General features: G+C 44.5%; 1 long non-coding RNA gene across 1 annotated transcript in view; it reads right to left on the bottom strand.

Moving 5' to 3' along the window:
- LOC142050366 (uncharacterized) overlaps positions 1-15,855 on the bottom strand; it is a 44,139-nt gene extending 28,284 nt beyond the window's left edge. The window contains exon 1 of the long non-coding RNA XR_012658002.1: positions 15,660-15,855. This is a non-coding gene — a long non-coding RNA (uncharacterized LOC142050366). The remainder of the gene's footprint in view (positions 1-15,659) is intronic.
- Between the last annotated feature and the right edge of the window lie 3,255 nt (positions 15,856-19,110).

The raw sequence follows: 19,110 nt of genomic DNA, 5'->3' as shown, positions 1-19,110 counted from the left end.
AGATTTATTGTTGTTTAAAGAGGACTCAGATAGTAGCAAACTTCCAGAGACAGAGCAAGCCCCATTCCCTGCTCTAAACTGCTTGCCACAAAGGTAGACAAGTCAAACAAAACGAAGACAAATTATAAGGATAATAATCCATGTCATGAGAAAAGTAGGGATTATGGAGGATGAGAAGGCAGGAGGGTTTGCCAGGAGAAGGGAGGTTTCTGAAGGGGCGCATTCCCCACCATTACACAGAAAGCCTTAACTGCTGGACTTTAAAAACAAGAAAGCAGAATGAGGGTCAAGAAAGGGAGTAGGAAGGTTTTGAGAAAAAAGTATGGAAGACAAGATTTGGTGGGAGAAGGTTTGCACAAGGCTTGGAAGATGCTTGAAAATTTGAGAGCATGAGTCTGCAAGAAGCTGAAAAGCAAAGGAGGTTGTGAAGCCATCAGAGCCACTGCTCAGCCTGCTTGTAACCTTGCATCTGCACTCCTCCTTCCCCTTACTTCTCAAAATGGAAGATGGAGTGTGAGGGTGCTGGGTACTCCTGCATCATGTATGGCCTGAAGGGATGCCTGAATATGCCTGTTTATAGACTCATACCTGGCCGTGTTTAGCCAACTGAGGAACATATGCAGATGTGGCTGCATATCTGCCAGGGAAGGTCCTTGGTCCCCTTAGTGCTTCTGTGCACAATTCATCTAGTAAACATGTGGCAAGTAGTCATTAGGGCAGCCTGCAAGGGAAAAAGTCCTCCCTCAAAACACACTGCATCTCTTCTGCAGCCAGCATGACTAAGGAAAATGTGCATTGCCATTGGCAACAGGTTTTTTCTTTAGACACTCCACTTGAGGTTTTCCAGCGCAAAAATCTTCCTTGAAACGTGCAGTTTTGATGTCCTGACAAATAGCAGGAGGGGAAATATGTATTGCAAATAAAAACAGCTCCAATCACCAACCCCTATTTCTTTCTCTTTCCCACTGTAGACTTGCTCCCTTACTTGATATTTGGGAATCCTCTAGTCTCAGCATCTATTTACTTTATTTTATTTTGATGAGTGTCCTTGAATGTAATGGAAGAATAAACATTTCAGTTTTCACAGCCTTGTGACTTTTCATGGGAGCTTAGCTGCATCCACTGTGTTTACAAAACAGAGCTGCGTCATTGCGTTTGTTAATTTAATAAGCCTTAGACTATCTATATTTTTGGCTGCCAAGCTTCCATTTAAATGTAGAGTTTGTTATGTTTTCATAGGTCTCAACAGGAATTTCTTGATCAAGGTTTTAGGGTCAAACAGGACCAGCAAGTTTTACAGCTCACAGAATTACCAAGTTGTCAACGTTTGTAGACCACTGGTGGGAACTCTGTTGTAGCAAGGAGCCAGCCCTGCATGTCCCCTCCTGAACCCACATGAGCCTTCTGGGGGCTGCACTCTGGCAGGGGAAATGCCATCAGGCTAAAGCCCTTACCCTTGCGCAGACATGTCTGTGCTGGGACTGGGAGAAGAGTTGTGACTGTGGCTGGGGTGGAAGTCCCTCTTCCTGATATTCATGAGGAAAGGCAGAATCTTGGAGGAGAGGTGATGAAAATACAGTCCTAAATCTCAAAAAATCTGGAAGTGATGAATTAAGATAACACAAATTTCAATTCTGGGTAAGCAGGAAATATGAAGGTAGGACATACAGCACCTCCAAGTGGTGGGGAACCAGGGGATGGCTGCACTGGCATGGAGAACATGCTGGCCTGTGGTGAAGGGAGAGTAGATGGACCATGGATATGGCTGGAAAAACTTGGCTGGAGGTGCAAGAGGAGCATATTTGACCCAGTGAACACTTCAGCCAAGGAAAAGAAAGAAGTTTCCCTCCAACTACCACTTGTACACATATAAGTAAAAGCACGCAAGCAGACTTGTATATACTGTGGCTTCTAAAGAGTTAATGGCTTATGGAGGAGTTAAAATGAGAAGTATGGTAGTCGATATATATTGAGGTGTGCTGTGGGCAGGACTGATGAGGGAGGGAGAGGGAGAGGGAGAGGGAGAGGGAGAGAGGGCTGTGTCTTACCATTATATGAGAGACACTGTGACAAGCAAGGACGGAGCTGTCAAGGGTTTATGGTTAGAAACCCTACTTCCAGCTGTTTCTCTGCCAGCAGCTGTGCCCTGTAAGTATCATTTTTTTCAGTCCTGGGAAGTAGAAAGCAAAACTGGAAGATGTCCACAGAATTTCAGCAGATCCTTTACCTACAACTAGGCACAAAAACATGCCACCTGCACAGCCTGGGAGTAATGGCAGCTGCCTAAACGCATATTAAGGAGAAAATTGTTTCTTTTAATCACTAAGAAATTTACTGGCAAAGGTATGCATTAATGCAGTGCCAAGATTGTGCACTTTAGAGTACTGAGCTCAGCAAAACCTAAAATTTCTGAAAACCAGGACATGTGCTGAGCAGCTTAGCTCTATCACCTTTGAGAAATGCCCCAACTTGCTCATTGCACACATCCTGCCTTTGCACCATTGCCGAGGTCCTGGCCCATGAACACGGGAGGCAAAGAGAGGAGAACTGCACCCACACCTGTCCTGTCCTTAAGCACTGAACCTGCTTCCCTGAAACAACATCAAACCTATTGCATTTCAAAACCCATCTCTCCTTATGAAAACAAAACAAAAAGCTGTCCAAAACCATACTCCCAGTTATATGGCTTTAACTCACATATTTCTGTCATATCCCACCTTGTTCCTGATTGTCTCCATGGCAAGAAGACTTCTGTACATCACAAAATGGTAAAATTATGTTGTTTTACTTTCATCTTTTCCCTTTAATTAACCCATGGTGGATGTCTGGAGGAAGATTTGGTTCCATGGCTGCTGCTCAGGGCACCCCCAACACACCATCACCACTTACTCTGAAAGTCCTTTTCTTCTTTCCTGCTCTGCTTCTAAAGAAAGCTTTTAGAAGACTGAGAACACTAAAAAGAAAGAGGGACTAGCTTTAGACTATGAACTGGACATTATAATTAGGTACACATATGTCAGAAGCAGAAAAGGGATGGAGAGAGATCAGGGTGGATCTCCCACATCTTGACTCGTGTGAATAGTCCCCATGAAGTGGGGCAAAGTCAATATCTGAGTTAAGGGATATCCACATGAAATGGGGTTTCAACAGATTTTGAGGGCTAAATACTTAGACTCAAACTGATGGTCAGGTAGTACCTGGCCTAGAAAGAGTGTCTGAAGACATTGTAGGGAAGGGAAAATGCCTGATAATATCTTCCCTGTGCAAATGGAGTCTCTGAGAATGGGAAGCGTTGCATAGGACCTAAGACCAGAGCTGCACTAGTGATATCAAATGGGAGGGAAAAAAGGGGGACACAAAGAGTGAAACCAGAGCACAGTAGGCAGTTTACCTTGAGAAAGGGTGATTAAAGGAGTCCTACTCTCCACAAGTTCCGACAGGTCCATGAGTTACTCCTGCTATGCAGACTTGGCATTTCCTCACACTCCTCCCCAGGCAGCACAGCTACAGTTTGTTTGCCATCTGGGCCTCTTCCTTAAGCTATAGAGGAGGCTATTTAAGTAAGGGGCAGGAGGGGCAAGGCAGGAAGAAATGTGATTTTTTTTGTTCTCAGCAGCTCTGACAATCTGGGCTGAGTCTGCCTTGTGCTTAGGACATAGCCTGCCAGCTCTACTGGCATGTCTTCACTGGGAATGTACGACCCTCCGCACACACAGAGGCATCATCAGCAAGCAGAGAGACAGTGGTGCCATTGAGCAGTCCTGAGAGCACTGTTAGCTGCCCAGCTCTTCCATCTCTCTTGTGAATGCTTTATTGATGGCGATCATGGAGCCAAGGAACTTGCAGCCTGCCTCATACATGGAGGTACCAGCTGCGGCTTTACTGGGACATTACTGCTTGCACCAGCCATCCTCCCAGTGTAGTGGCAGCGGAGAGGGAGGAGGGACTTTTGGACCAAGCTTGCCACCACATTGCTCTTACAGCTAATTCTCCCTTGGGATTGCAAACCACAGCCCCAGACTTGCCAGGGCCTTCAACGCTCAGGCTTCAGCTGCCCTCTCGGCAACCCCAGGGGTGAGTAAAGCTACCACCTGCAGCGCACAATGTCATCCCACATGGTGGAAAGGCTATCTGGGAGGAAGGGGGAGCTGGCAGTGGGCCTCGTGTGGGATGCTGCCATCTGGCCCAGCTTCTGAGCACATGTAGCCAGGGTGGCCCTGGGAGGCATGATAGGACAGAGCAGAGAAACCTTGAACAACAGTTATGGAGGGACCTGGAGAGCAGAGGCCTTGCTTCAGTGGACCCACACTTGAGCCTTTAAGATGGTGGAGAAAACCTGCCTTTTCTAAGGATGGGGAGAGGACAGTGTGGACTTTGCTGCAGCCCAGGAAGCCACTGAAAAGTGCTGCACCTGAAGTGGGGCTTGACTCCGCAAAGAGTGGAGATGTGTTTTAATCTATCTCACACAGCAGGTCTGAGTCTTCCCATTTAAAGACCATCTTCCTTTGGATTAAAATGTGATGTTCTGATAAAACTAATCCAAGAGACTGGAAACCTGTGGTAGGTTCCGGCATGCTCAGCTGTGTGACAGCCATACCTCAAGGCTCTGGCCAATACAATGTTGCCTCTCATCTTGTGCTCTTGCACCTTTAGCACTGTCCAGACCAAAGTGTTACTGAGATCTTTGGTCTCAGAAATAACCAGCAGCAAAGGAAAGACCAGGGCATAACTCTGTCCCTGGCATGTTCCAGCATGAAGCAATGTGTCCTTACTCTACATTGTAATGGTTTGACATCATAGTGCACCCTTATACTTTGGAGAATTCTTCCTGAATCCCAATGAACAGCTTATAGTATAAGAAAAGAATAAGGAAATTTCACCTTTGTGATTCTTCTATCACAATACAAAGGTACAGGTTAGGCATAGCTAGCAAACTCTCTCCTTCATCTATTTCTTTGCTATTAGAAAAAACAAAAATCCATTGGTAGTGAACTAGGAACTGCAGAGTAACAGAAACTACCACCTAGAAATTTGTTCTTCTCATTCAAGCCAAGATAACCAATACATTATCTAGGAAAGGACACAAAATCCACAGTAAGTTATGTAAGGAGTCAATTAAGATGCAGAACTCAAAGAATTAAATAAGTCTTCACAAAGCCCGGGATTAGCACCATATTTATTTTACAAATTTAGCGCTTAATTTAACCTGCAAGCTCTCTGTACGTGTCTGCCTCTTAAAAATGCTCAGGGCTGCTACACCTTAAGATGAGAGGTGACAGTGAAAAGTGTTGGAAAAATGGTGAAAAGGTCCAGGTCAGAAGGAGGACAGTTTCTAAATCTAGTTCCTGCCTTATCTGCAGGGAGTGTGTCTCTTCTTGAGTATTAAAAGTATTTTCTGCCTCCTGCTTTAACACAGGAGATTGCATTGGTTGGATCTATGGAGATGCAGTTCTCAGGCTTGGTTCTTCCCCACCGGAGGCAGGTATGTGCTACACCCATCCCATAATTAGCACCTGCTCTGGGCCTTTTGTGGAGGAGGATTGCAGTTTGCCAGTGTATTTGAAACAGCTCTCCATGTTATTGGGAGTGCTCCCCGAAAGCATTCTGGCTTGTTAAAACACCCATAATCAAATATGTCCCTGCCAGATAGAGATGAAACGTGCCTTAGATGAGAGATTCCATCCCCATGCTAAGGTAGGATATAGCTCTCAGCAGACTCACATATCTCTGTTATGCTTCTTGATTTCTCTGCAGGGTGCATGCCAAAGGCTTTTATGGACAATCCAGAGGAGGATCTACACAAGAGAAATTCCAAAACAGCATCAGGGAACAGTGTGCTTTTTTTTTCCCCTCTCTTGTTATTTCCTCACATTAAACAACTCATTGACTTTAATTGTGCTCGCCTCAGGCAAAGAAGCCTGGCAAATTTGAAGACCATTTTTATTATTAGTTAGGTGAGTTTACTTGCCAAGCATACTTTCCCAAGTTCTCTGAACATCCTACTCATCAGTCGCTAACAAAGGCCCAATTCACAGGAGGGCTACCAATAGGGTTTGTGGCATGGTTCACAACTGGCCCAGGATGAGAGCTTTCAGACCCACCCACTGTCTGCTGCTATGGCATCCAAGGTCATCTACCATTAAGGAGTGTGCTTAAGCCTCAGTAAGGGGAGGAATCACCTATAGGAAGGCTTAAGCAGAATTGCGATGCCTTGGAAAAAAATTGCAATTCAAAAAGTTCCTGTTCTTGAATACAGCTGCTCCTGTTGTTTGGCTGAGCACTCCCAAGGTATATCAAATTCTGCTCATTCAGGTGTCCAGATCTGATGCTTACTGAGCAGTCCCTTCTCTAATTTAATAGCTCTCAAAATAGAAGAAACAGGTTTAGTTCCATCTTCAGCCCGAAGAGGCTTACTGTCTGTTTCATATTTTCCCACGGAGTGCTCCAAGCACCAGAGCATGGAGGATAGGAAGACATTGTCCCACCTCCTGGCTGAATCTGGATCCAAGTCCTGAAAATAAAAGTAAGTCCAAGAATTTTATAGAAGGGAGAGGGTGGGTCTGTAGGCTTAGGAGAAAAGGCTTAAATAAGGCTTTACAGAGTGAAGAAGGAATTCAGCCTGGGTCTGAGTGCTGCTACCTCAGCGATGGAGGCAGGCCATTTACCAGGAAAAGTCCTCAATTTGTCCTCTAAGGCTTGTGCTTATGTTAGAGCCCTGGCAGTGCTGCAGATGCAGAGTGCCTGCCAGGCAGCCACAAGGCTCTGCTGGAATTTACCCCTGGGACAGGGAGCGGGTGTGCGGGAATGTGCCATGGAGGCACCCCAACACCTCTGCTTCCCCAGCAATGGATGGACATGCTCAGAGAAGCCACTTGAGGTTGAGTGCAAGTTAACTTGTTGGTAACCTGTGCCAGAGCAAAACCTTTGCCTCACTTTTTCATCCATATGGTCCAAGGAGGAATTGGGGCTGAAGCACTTGGATTCATGTTTGTCTATAACTGGCACAGTCCTGCACAGGCAAGTGATAAGAGACTGCTGCTGAAGCAGCCTAGCAGAGGTGATGTTGCTGCCAGGCAGTATCCTGGTAGGGCCTGGGACTGGAGACAGGGAAGAGCTAGAGAGAAGAAGGTATCTGAACCCTTGCAAGGTGGTGAAGCCTCTCCTCCACTTTGCGCAGGTGTGGAAGTAAAGCTGCCTGGAAACTTGACACCAGACTGTGTGCCATGTTCTCTCTGGTACCTGGGGATAAAAGATCTGCTTTGCACTTCGGGAGTGCTGACTGCTCCCAGGACCTAAAGCACTGCACTTGCGAGGAGTCTGAGCCAAGAAACCTGCCTGGAAACAAGGGTAATGGGGAATGCAGAGCCTGACGCAAGGGTAACAAACATTCACTGACTCTGTGCTAAGTCACAGGGATCTCTGCAACACACCACCCAGAAATCCTGCACGTCCCATATTATCTTGCATTGCTATGACCAGGAGGGTCCCAGCCACGAGCCTTTGTAACAAAACTGCATATTTTAAATTAAATGCTGCTGGAAGGAATTTTGCGGAGACTTCATATGAAAACCAGTTGGAATTTTTTGTACTTTCTGCCCCAGGAAAGTCCAGTTTGACTGTTTAGAGAGTGTGGACTGTGTTGGTCTGCCCCTTCAGCACCCTCCTCTCTGTAACACAGACTGCGCCTTAAAATCCACACTATATCCTTTTATCTGAATATAATGCATGCAGCAACATGAGATGGAGATGCTGGTGGAAGAGGTCATAAAGTTCCACTGCACTAGCATTTTGAGAGGGAATCCTATAAAAAAACATAGCCCATGACACGGTTGCAAAGAAAGATCCTGCACTCTGTCAATGTCTTGGCATGGAGTTAGCAGGCATTATGGGACTGGACACAAGCAGAGAGTGGGCTTTTCTTGGCATTGGCCACAATGAGTGTGGTTGTCCAAGGAAAGTTTGTGGGGGTGGCTGAGGGGATAGAAGAAGACAGACATGTTAAAGGGAAGTGTGTTCCTACATAATAAGACATTGTAACATATGTTAAAAAAAAAAAAGAAAAGGAAAAAGAAAAAGTCCAGGACGTTGAAAGGATTTCCCCAGCAAGGGGCTTGAGCAGAACATAGTTTTGGCTTACCATTATGGGCTATTGTATCTTCATAAGCACGGGGCTTTTACACCAGACCAGCCTTTGTGTCAAATCTAGCTGCAATGCCTGAGTTTCCTAAGCTGCCTTTCATCTGTGAATCAGCTTTGGTTTGTTTCTACCCATGCAGCTGCTATTTTTTATTTGGTCTAATTTTAGCATATGTACCAGCAGCTGCAAATGTAAATGGTCCCATTTGGTATCCAGTGTGCCTGAGCAGAGAAGTGGCCCATGTGAGGTATGCTGGGTTCCCCCTCTCTGCATAACTTTAAAAATAGACAAGTAATAAACAGTTTCTGCAAAGTATGATATTATGACAAACTGTATTGCACAATTTTATGTATTTTTCTGATAAATGCTGGACACTAGTTGTAAAGTTCACACACAAATATTTCCTTGCAGAATTGGAAAACAAAGGACTTTGTCCCTGAGCTGCAACATTAGACCTGGAGACTGAAGTTTACTGGAAGCACAGAAATGGGCAGAAAAGCAGACTTCCCACAATGAGTGGTATTTTCACATAATGGTGTGTTTGTTTCTGGGGAAAGGAAATGAACCATCTAGGAGGAAAAAAGGTATGATCCAGAAAAGGCAGGTAGAGATAGTAATAAACTGATGGAAAATATTAAATTTATATCAGCAAGTACTGGTCTGCCATGTTTAAGACAGTTTTTAGGAAAACCACTGAACTGTCTGGGGGAATTGATATATCACTGGGATTTTGATATATTTTGATACATTTGACATATATAGTTTGTTTTCCCTGCTGGCTTTCCTGCTCCCCTGCCTGTGGCTGGCCTCAGCACCCAACTCCTCCTGCAGCCCTAGCACCCACCTGGCACACAAGGACCAGTGCAAGTTTGGCTCCTGCCCGTGTCAGTACATGGTTCGTGGCCTGCCAGGGTTTCACACACATCAGTTGAGTGCTACACCAAAACCAAGCCAAGAAAACTGAGACAAGAAGCTTGCGTCCATTCTTCAGTCACTATACCTCCATCGGGAAGGGGAAAGCACTTTTATTCCCCTTGCTGATACAGCAAGCTGCTCCTTCCCAGGCATGCTCTTTGCTGCTCTGCACACACTGTGAAATAAATTTAGAGGCAGATATCTTTTTTGCTCAGCCAACTCAGATGTTTTAGTTACTGAACAAGGTCTCTGACTTGGGTTATTCTTTCCTATTCTTTCAACAGAACAAAATGAGCAATGTAGTTTCATAATCTCAAGATTACACAGCAAATGTCTTAATGTTTGCTTATTCAGGGACTTACTCTGAGGTCTCGTCTTCCCCCAAATATGTTTTCATTTTCTAGCCAGGGGCTAGACAGTATGGGATGGCTATACAGATCCTCAGATCAGCCCTATCCTGCCCTGGTAGTGTTCTCTCCATCTTGTTGTGGTCCCAAGCACCAAAAGAGAGACCAAACTGGTTTCTGTTCTTTTATCTGTATGCCATGAGACAGAGAAGTTGGGTGGGAGTTTGAGAATAATAATTATTAAAACATGAATACAATAGAATTATCTTATACCTTTTATCCTTAGTGAACTTTGAAGTTTCATGTTGAGTATTTCCAACTAACATTCCAGATGTGATCTCCCAGACTATTGGCAGTCTTTGCTCATTAATCTTGCTGAATAAGAAGTGAAGATCTGTTACAGTCATTGAGTAAAGCTTAACATTGTTTTTTGCGAGGATGAACACTGTGCCTGGAAAAGACTGTGTCAGCTGAGGGAAACGGTGACAAAAATATTTGTTAGGTGAGTAGAAGGGGAATTCAGTGCCCTTGCCTGAGCATTGGATTGAACAACATTGTATTCAGCCATCACTTTTGGTACTCTTAATAGCTGCCTCCTTGTTTTCAATCACGAACATGCTACACACTCCACCTACTTCTTAAAACTGTACCTGGTGCCAGGAGTGAGACAGATTAGCTTTGGTCATCCTTACTCATTCAAGCATCAGGCTGACATTCGCATGTAGTAGTTTTCCTTTTGATTCAAATTTCAAAATTGTTATAGGGTTGTAAATACCTGTCAATACCAGAACAACCATACTGAAAACAGAGCAAGTACGGCTCTGAAAATGAGCATGGCAGAATCAGGCCTTCGGGTGTAAATTCTTCCAGTCTATCACCTTGTCTTGCACATCACTCTATTTGTACCATGGAAATAATAACGAGGAAAGGAATCCTATAACCAAAATAATTTGCGCTCTCAGTGAGAAGAGGCAATGGACTTCACTGGCAGTGGTGCACCACCCAGTTTGTTGTCATCACCATAAAATTCTGACATAAATAAATGTTGATATAAAACATCCCTGTCATGGCAGCCACAAGCCAGCCGCAGCTTCTAACCTCCATCCTACCAGTGTGTCCAAAGGCAGCTGAGGAGCAGCAACATCTGCACATATTGCAGGGGACAGGCACCTTCCTGGCTTTCCCCCTCTGACAGGTGTTCTGCAGAGGGGACAGAGGAGCCCACAAGGCCTCTTTCTGCTGCATCCTGATCGAACGCCCACACAGGCTGCAGCCTCTCTATGTAAGAGTTTCCTGTCAAAGATGTGGGTTTATTTCAGAAGTACAAGGGCCTTGTGCTATTACTCAGAGTACAGTAAATAAAATACAAAGAACTGAGGCTTCATGTCTGAATTGCCTACAGGACGTTCTTCGTCAACAGTCAAAAGATGGCATCCCTTGCTTTGGATGAGTCTCTGTTTTTAATCTCAGATATCTTTTGCCATTTCAACCATCCCTATTTCCTGTAGCTGTGCTTGTATTCCTCCTGACCTTTCATTTTAAGTACAGCCAGCTAAAATGTATGTTCATGCTGGTTGGAATTATTAGTGGTTCCTGCTCTTCAAATATTGAAAAAGTTATGTTATGGCAGGCCTGACCACTGCTGCATGTTTACATGTATGAATTTTTTTGAAATATGAGTTGTTGCAAGCATTTGTCATTAGAAATATGCAATATCCTCATTTATTTAGATTTGTTCTGTGAATATTTACATGGCTATAAATAATGAGTGCAGTCTGGGGTAACAAAATCATATAATTCATTATTAGTGGTCATTTCACATTTTTTAAATCTGTGAATAGAACTCTGTTTCTTAGCTTATAGCAAAACAAAGAGTTATACTGAAAACATATCAAAAAGCACCTTATTGATTATATAACATTCTTTCTTTATAAAAGTTTCAGTCAAGCAGAAACACAGAACACACCGGATACTGCATGGCTTATAGGGCTGATAGCAAATGGTTAATAATAATAGCTTGTTATTCAGCCGTATGTCAACATTGCTTCCATATGCTATCAGGCAATTAACTAGAACTAATTTTACCTGTCAAAATAAGATCACTAACAAATAGGGAAAAGTACTCAAAATGACATTGTGAAATATTCACAAAAAGTAATTTTACTGATTCCATGCTAACATGTTAACTGAGACAAAGTTGAATCAATTTCCTTTTCCAGCATAATATGCTATTTATATAATTGGACATTTTTCTTTCCTGATGGAAAATTTAATACAATTGGAATAAAAGACAGCGGAGAAAAACACTGAATGTCTGCAGAGATGAGTATACTACTCTGTATTACTCCATCACCTTATTTGAAAACAGGGACAGGGAAATAAATGTTAAAAAAAATCAAGATCAATAGTTCATTGGTTTTTATACCCCTTTTATTAGACATATAATTCTATTAGCTAAATTGCTAGTGAGTTGTCATGGTTTAACCCCAGCCAGCAATGAAGCCCCACACAGCTGCTCACTCACTCTGCCCCGGTGGGATGGGGGAGAGAATTGGAAGGGTAAAAGTGAGAAAACTTGTGGGTTGAGATAAAGACAGTTTAATAGGCAAAGCAAAAGCCACACACACAAGCAAAGCAAACAAAGAATTCCTTCACTATTTCCCATGGGCAGGCAGGTGTTCAGCCATCTCCAGGAAAGCAGGGCTCCATCATGCATAATGGTCAGTAAGGAAGACCAATGCCATCACTCCGAACATCACTCCTTCCCTCCTTCCCTCCTTCTTCCCCCAGCTTTATATGCTGAGCATGATGCCATATGGTATAGAATGTCCCTTTGGCCAGCTGGGGTCAGCTGTCCCGGCTGTGCCCCCTCCCAACTTCTTGTGCACCCCTAGCCTGCTCACTGGTGGTCTGGTGCAGAAAGCAGAAAGGGCCTTGACTCTGTAAGCCCTGCTCAGCAGTAACTAAAATGTCCCTGAATTATCTACACTGTTTCCAGCACAAATCCAGAACATAACCCCATACTAGCTACTATGGAGAAAACTAACTCTGCCAAGAGAAGTATAGTCTTGCTCAGCCATTGCTGAGAGGAGCAGTCCCATGCTGAGGCCCCTGCCTCACCGGCTGTCAGCCCCCACTCTGCCTGAGATTGGTGCGGGTTCAGGAGGGGAGAAATGTCAAGTGAAATAACTTCTGATGGCAAAGCCACCTCTTGCTTAGGCTAAAAATGCAAAACTTCTCTCCACCCCACCCCACCACCCCACCCCATAGTCTTCTCAAATTTGGAGATCAGCTGCCCCCACCACTTCCAGCTCTCTTTGTGATGCAGAAGCCATTCTACCTGGGTGCTGATCTCTCAACTCAGACTGTTAACTACCCAGTCTGCATTTTATTCTCATGCATCACCCAAAGACCAGGCTTCAGGCAAGTCAGGCTTAGCTGACTAGCAGGCAGCTTTCATTGGTGGCTTTGCAGCTTTTATAGCTGGGCGAAAGGCCTTACAAGTATATTTGAAGAGTGATGGATCTCAACAAAACTCTCCTGTCTTCTTTGATTTCTCATCCCCTCCTTCATCTTTGCTGATGGAGCTCCCACATGGATGGGATCCAAGGGCAATGACCTGCCCTGCAGCAGAAGGGGTTTGTCTGGGGGCAGTGGGGATGGACCTCAGCGCCACATCTCTTCTGCAGGATTCATCCTTCCCTTTTGCACCTCCCCAGAAACTCAAACAGCGTTGGTCTGGCTGGATCCCTGTGGTTCGCCCTGTGTCACCCTGCACCTGCACCACGCTATCCAGACATACCCACAACATTGCAGTGGGGGCACCCAAAATTTCATTCACTACATGCAACTCTACCCTCCCTGCCTCAGTTTCCCCCATTTAAAATGGTGTTACTATCTCCCACAATAGGCCATTATAAGTAATGATTGAACATCTCTGACATGCTTTGTGAAGGAAAGGTGCTGCATGCTCTCAGCACTGAGTATATTCATTTCTTAGAACACAGCTGCTGAAAAGAACACAGAACTTGTGCCATGTACACTAGACGTTTCTGGCATAGCTTTTATTGAGGTTAATATAATATTCATAACACTACTAAAGGAATATTTTTTGGACAAAAGGATTTTGCTACTGGCATTTATCTACAGAAAAGTTTTTCTGTTTTATGCCCACATACTAGCATATAATTATAGTAATAAAGTCTAGTCCCTCACTTGAAGTGACCGTTGCCAGTATTATGAAATCATGGCAATGGTTGTAAAAATACAAGAGGTCATAACCCCTCCACACACACACACACCCACTATGTAGCTGATATCAAATAGCTTTGGTGGGAAAATGCAGACCTTTAAACTTTCTCTACCAAACTCAATGCATTCTGTATTTAACTTATCCTCTAAAACAGTTTGTGTTATAGGAATTTGAAAACTGCATATAACCATGGAAAAAGTCTGTACTTAATTAGCTACTGAGTCCAGCTCAATTTGAGCGAAATAACAACCATTTCTTTGTGCTAACTATTTTTAATGATATGCATTACATGCATCAGCCTGTCCTTATGCCAAGGCTATTCGAGCATCAACTCCTGCTTCACTGGTCTAGTTTTGGCAAAAAGTATCAAGAAATGTCTGTGTGGAGATGCTTTTTCATGTCTACCAGGGCAAGAACATTTCTTTCTCAGGAACAAATACAATTATTTTAAAATTGCAGTGGCATCAAGCACAACATGTCACAAGCTCCCAGGTGCCTCCGGGGAAAGCAGCACAGGGAGCTGGAGGAAAGGCAACAGCAAGTAGGAAAGGCTGCTGCCTGTATTCTTTGCAGACACTTTTCTAGGGACTTCAGCAGCAAATACCCGCTTTTCCCCATTATAAATATAAGCAGCAGCAAAAAGGTGTCAGGGGACTTGTGATAGTCGTTCCAGAAGGAAAAGCAGAGCAGGCACAATCTGAGCCCTCGTGTGTCACAGCAAAATGTAGAAGGCAGCACCCGTGTGCAGCACCCAGCAAAGAGTGAGGCTGGCTCTGACTGCCAAGCATCTCCAGATGCAAAGCTGTACCACAGGGCTTTTTGGTGCCTTCTTTTTGGGATGCTTACACTGAGGCCCTGCCTTCACAAAGTGTTTGAGCTGCCCTGCTGAAGGAGTTTGAGCTTATGTCTTCAGAGCACATCTCCAGAAATCATGCCCTGCCTGCGAGTCTCGCTTGGGCACCTGAATTCACTCGTTACTCTCAAAAAATCACAGCTTTGGATTTGGCTCTGACCAGAAGAAGACAGAATTGAAGGTGTAGTTACAGAGTAAGGAAAGGAATAAGAGATAAATCAAACAAGTGTAAGACTGCTGCATTTGACAGCCTCTTCCTGTTCCCTAAACTCTTCATAGTCTGAAGAGTGTCAGAGGCATACAGTGGAGACAGTTGAAAAGTACAATTCCCAGCACGACCCTGAGTGAGCTGCCTTGTTTTGTTTTCTTAGCTGAGACCTTTGGAGACAGTGGGAAAAGAAAAACAACAACAAAACTCTCAGTTGCTCACTCTTCTTTACTGGAAGTGAAAAGTAAAGAAGAATAAGCAATGTTGAGGGGGAGGAAGGTAGCAGGAGTAATTTACAGGTTGCCAGAGAGAGAAAAGACGTTTTGAAAGAGTACATACAGGACAGAGGTTTTTGGAGAATGTTAAGAACGATTAAAAACTCACTCAAAGGAAAAACTGGAGGTTTCTTAAGTTCTGCCTTCCCTCCTCCTGTGCCTCATTCAGGAAGAGGAAAATACAGAAAATTAGTGTAAGCTGGACACAAACAGGTTAAGGTTAGACAGCAAAGCAGCAAAGCCAAATCTATGGTGGCAGTTCCTGCTCTTGTTTGTCCTGGGGTAAATCTTGATTAGTCCCATTGGGACAACTGGGTTTGCCTCAACACAACTGAAAGCAGAATGTGGCCCTTGCACAATATGTCCAGATGTTCCTTTTTTCTATTATGAAAATGTGAGAGATTCAAAGAGATCTCTCAGACTGATGAAATTCACAGCCTCCACCCTCTGCCCATGTAACTCCACTTAATTCAGCTGAGTTACACCAGAGACAGCTAGACTTTTGGCTCACATAATTTTTTTTCAATGTTTTACATTACAAACCTACTTTACAGGTTTGTTGGTGTCTGCAATTTAGCAAATCAAAGGCACAACAGTGTTTTTACAAAGAAGGCTGATCCAAGGGAAACGTTTCTGATGTCTAGGAAAGCAACATTTTTCTTTGCTTCTTACCTTATCTGCAGTCTTCAGAGGCTACCAACAACCTGCAGAAGGAAATATTCCCCTTGTCCCTCTTGGGCATCATGCCAGAGGCAGATAATCAGCAGGCAGAGAGCTAATTATTCATTATTTGCTGCTGAACTGCCTAGTGCAGGTGTACATCCTTTACTTCAGCTGTCTCTCACACTGTCTCTGGCTGAATGATCTCATTTTGCAGAGATTCCCTGCACTTTGTAAAGAAGCCCAGAGATATAGAAGGGATCCATCATTTTACACTCCCATGACGAATTCTGGCAGTGTATAAGCAGGTGCTCAGGCATGCTGGAGATCCAGAAAATCAAGGTAATTACAAAAGAAGGTGGATAGTGGTTTGACTCACTGCACTTCCATGGGTGTGCTCATGCTTATTGCAGGAGACAAATACTGCCCCATTGAAAGAGCGCGCAGGATCTGGGCAGAGCAAAGGCAGTGGGGGAGTTGGCCGGGGTAAATGTGTAGCACCCTGCCATTTTCCTTCCCCAGAAAACCACCCATATTTTGAGGCTGAGGACATCATGGGTAGGGAACAAAGGTTCCCTATTCTGCCTGGCAGTGCAGCCAGCTGCCTTTTCTACCTTGCAGTTAAATGCTGGGGCCTGCCAGGCTCTGACCACAACTCAGAAATTGTCCACTGTTGTGGGGCTGGTTGGGGAGACTGCATGGCCAGGGTGGTTGTATGATATTCACAATCAGTACTTACCTCCTCCCTCTGACAGTATCCCATTGATCCTCCCCAGCAGGTAAGTCAGATCTGACATGCAAGTTGCTATTTTTTCTGGTCAGCAGAGGATGCTTCACTGCCATCTTCAAAAGATGATGAGCTATGGGTGCCTTGTCCCCTATGAGTTCAGCTGCAGAAAGAGAGGAGTTACTCAGTTATCATAGCCAGTGAGCCACCTTCCCTCTCTCTCTACCTTCACTCAAATTACACAGCTCCTGGTATCATGTTGCTAGAGTCCCCTTTCCTTTCTCACCTATTTGAGCCATGCAAATTTCTCTATACTTGGTCATCAGCTATTGCAGCTGTAGGGCCTGATCCTGTCATATCTGAGGTCCTCTATGGCCCTCAAAATGCCTTTGTATTCAGCAGGCCACCCCAGGACTGGTCATACTACCCCCAGTTTTGGGTAAATTAAGACAAAACGGACAGATGGGCTGCAGCCTTAAGGTTCATCCCAGCTTGCATGGAAGTCCACAACAGACTTCCATCTTTTCACTGGGTACCAGTGCAGGCTGCTTCCATTTCTCACAACAAAAGATACCTGCCACAAAAGTTTAACCTCAGCAAGCTAGGACATTTTTTAAACCAATGATTACTGGGAAAAAATAAAGTGTGGTGGTAAACCAGTGAAATAATTTACCTTTTTTACGCTGCTGAACCAAGAGTCCCTGCAGGTTATCTGATGGCTGCATTCCTGGAGCACCACACCATCTCCTCCTACAGCTGAGAGTGTCCCTTTGTTTTGCCATGGTGGACCTGGGTTGCAGCGTGGTTGCTTTGCCATCTCCAAGCTGGATGCCGGGAGGAGTGGGGCAGGCAGTGGGGCTTTCCACAAGATTTCCCCCTCTGTCACTAAACCCTACCAGGAGATAGAGGCATCACTGGGACAGTGTGACCAGGGGGCTGGGGCGAAGCCGGAGAGGGGCTTGTGGGCTTGGGCTATTGTCACAAATCACCTCTCATATGTGTCCCTTGCTCATGGAGAACCTCCTCTCAGCTGATGAGCTTGAGCACAGTAAGCTGGACATCAAACTGTGTACCCTGCTGGAACCACCATTTCTGTATCTGGGGTCTTTGTCTTAACCTCCCGCCCCAGTGGGCGGTCTCCTTAGAGCAGCCCAACATGGCCTGGCAAACCCAATGCCATCTGGGACTGCCATTCTGAGACCCACTATTGGGGTGAATTCACTTAAAGCAGCATGTATTTGAGCACACTTCAGTCCATATCTGTTTTTTTCTCTGCAGAACCAAAGATCTTCAGAACAAGCACCCTTTCTCATTGCGTGTTTGCATGGTGCCCACCATGATGGGAATGAATCTACAGAGGTTTCCTGAATGCACTTGAGCAGACTGACCAAGAGAGCTTCCCAGCAAGCATGCAGGCAGCTGAAGCAAATCCTCCATGTCATTGCTACCCCCCTTTTTAGCTGCCTAATCAGAGCATAGCAGCAGCAAAGTCAGAATTATTTAATACTTTTTGCCCAGCATGAAAGACACAGAGAAATACCCATATACCCAGGGAGAAAGAAGTTGCCCTTGGGCACAGAATTTAGATACACAACAACGAGACACAGGAGGGGGGACAACACATGACATTGCCCCCAGCTGAAATCTATTTCTCAGGGAAGTGTTCAACAAAACAACAACCATCACCACCACAGAGCTCTGTGGATCATCACAGGAGATGATTGCACTGATTAGCCTTGAAGTTAAAATCAGGAAAAAAAAAATGTTTGGATCGATTCTTGCTAGCAACTGAAGAGAGACACATACTGCCCTATATGGTAAAAGTGCAGCTCACATTCAGTGGGAAAATGTGGGTTTTATTTTCTTCAGTTACAGTGGTTAATCCTGTCAGCTCATTTTAATAATGCTTTTTATAAACCCACTCTGATCCAGATGTGGTATGTTATTGTGTTCTTTTCGGGGATGCTGGGCATTTAGTCTGCATTTACAACACGATAATGATGCTCACATGAAAATAAGGGATCCAAATGCTATGACCCAATAATTATTTCTAACATTTTCCAGCATCTTTTTCAAAATGCCTAAATTTGCTCTATCTCTACAGGATAACACTTGTCTGCATACCAGGTTTAAAAAAGGATAAAAGATCTTGGCTTGACCTGAGGTTGACCCTTCTGTACACAAGCTCCGCTATTGTAGAGGAACCGAAAGCAGCAGTGCTTAGCAAAACCAAACCAAACAAGCCTCGAGAAGCCGGCGGGGGGGCTGGAGCAGTCACCCCGCAGAGAGGTGCAGCGCAGAGCACCAGCCCCTGCCTCTGTGCACTGCCTGCCCCTAGGTGCCTGGGAGCCAAACCTCGGTGCAGGCCTTGGAGAGCATTTGTCAGCAGTGAACCCCAACGGGCCACGTTCTTCCCCAAACTCTGAAACCCTCGTGTCTAAAAGCAGATCCAAACAACTGTGGTGTTTGCTCACATTTACTGTTTTGAAGAAAAGTACTTTTTTTTTTTTTTTTTAAGTCAAATATGCTGTAACCCTCTTTGGTTTCATCATCCTAAGCAAGGCACGTTCAAAGCAGGCTGCAACTGCTCAGAGATTGCTGAGGAATTTGGACTTGTAGTTACTTGCAAGAATTTGGAATATTACTCATCCTTTAAATCTGAGATGTTTTATACCCATGCAACTCCTAATTACAGAAGCCGCATTAAATTTGTGATTCCCTGTAGATGTTTTTTAA

This window comes from Phalacrocorax aristotelis, chromosome Z (genome assembly GCF_949628215.1).
Source record: "Phalacrocorax aristotelis chromosome Z, bGulAri2.1, whole genome shotgun sequence".
NCBI classification, from domain to species: domain Eukaryota; kingdom Metazoa; phylum Chordata; class Aves; order Suliformes; family Phalacrocoracidae; genus Phalacrocorax; species Phalacrocorax aristotelis.
This window is presented reverse-complemented; position numbering and strand designations above follow the sequence as displayed.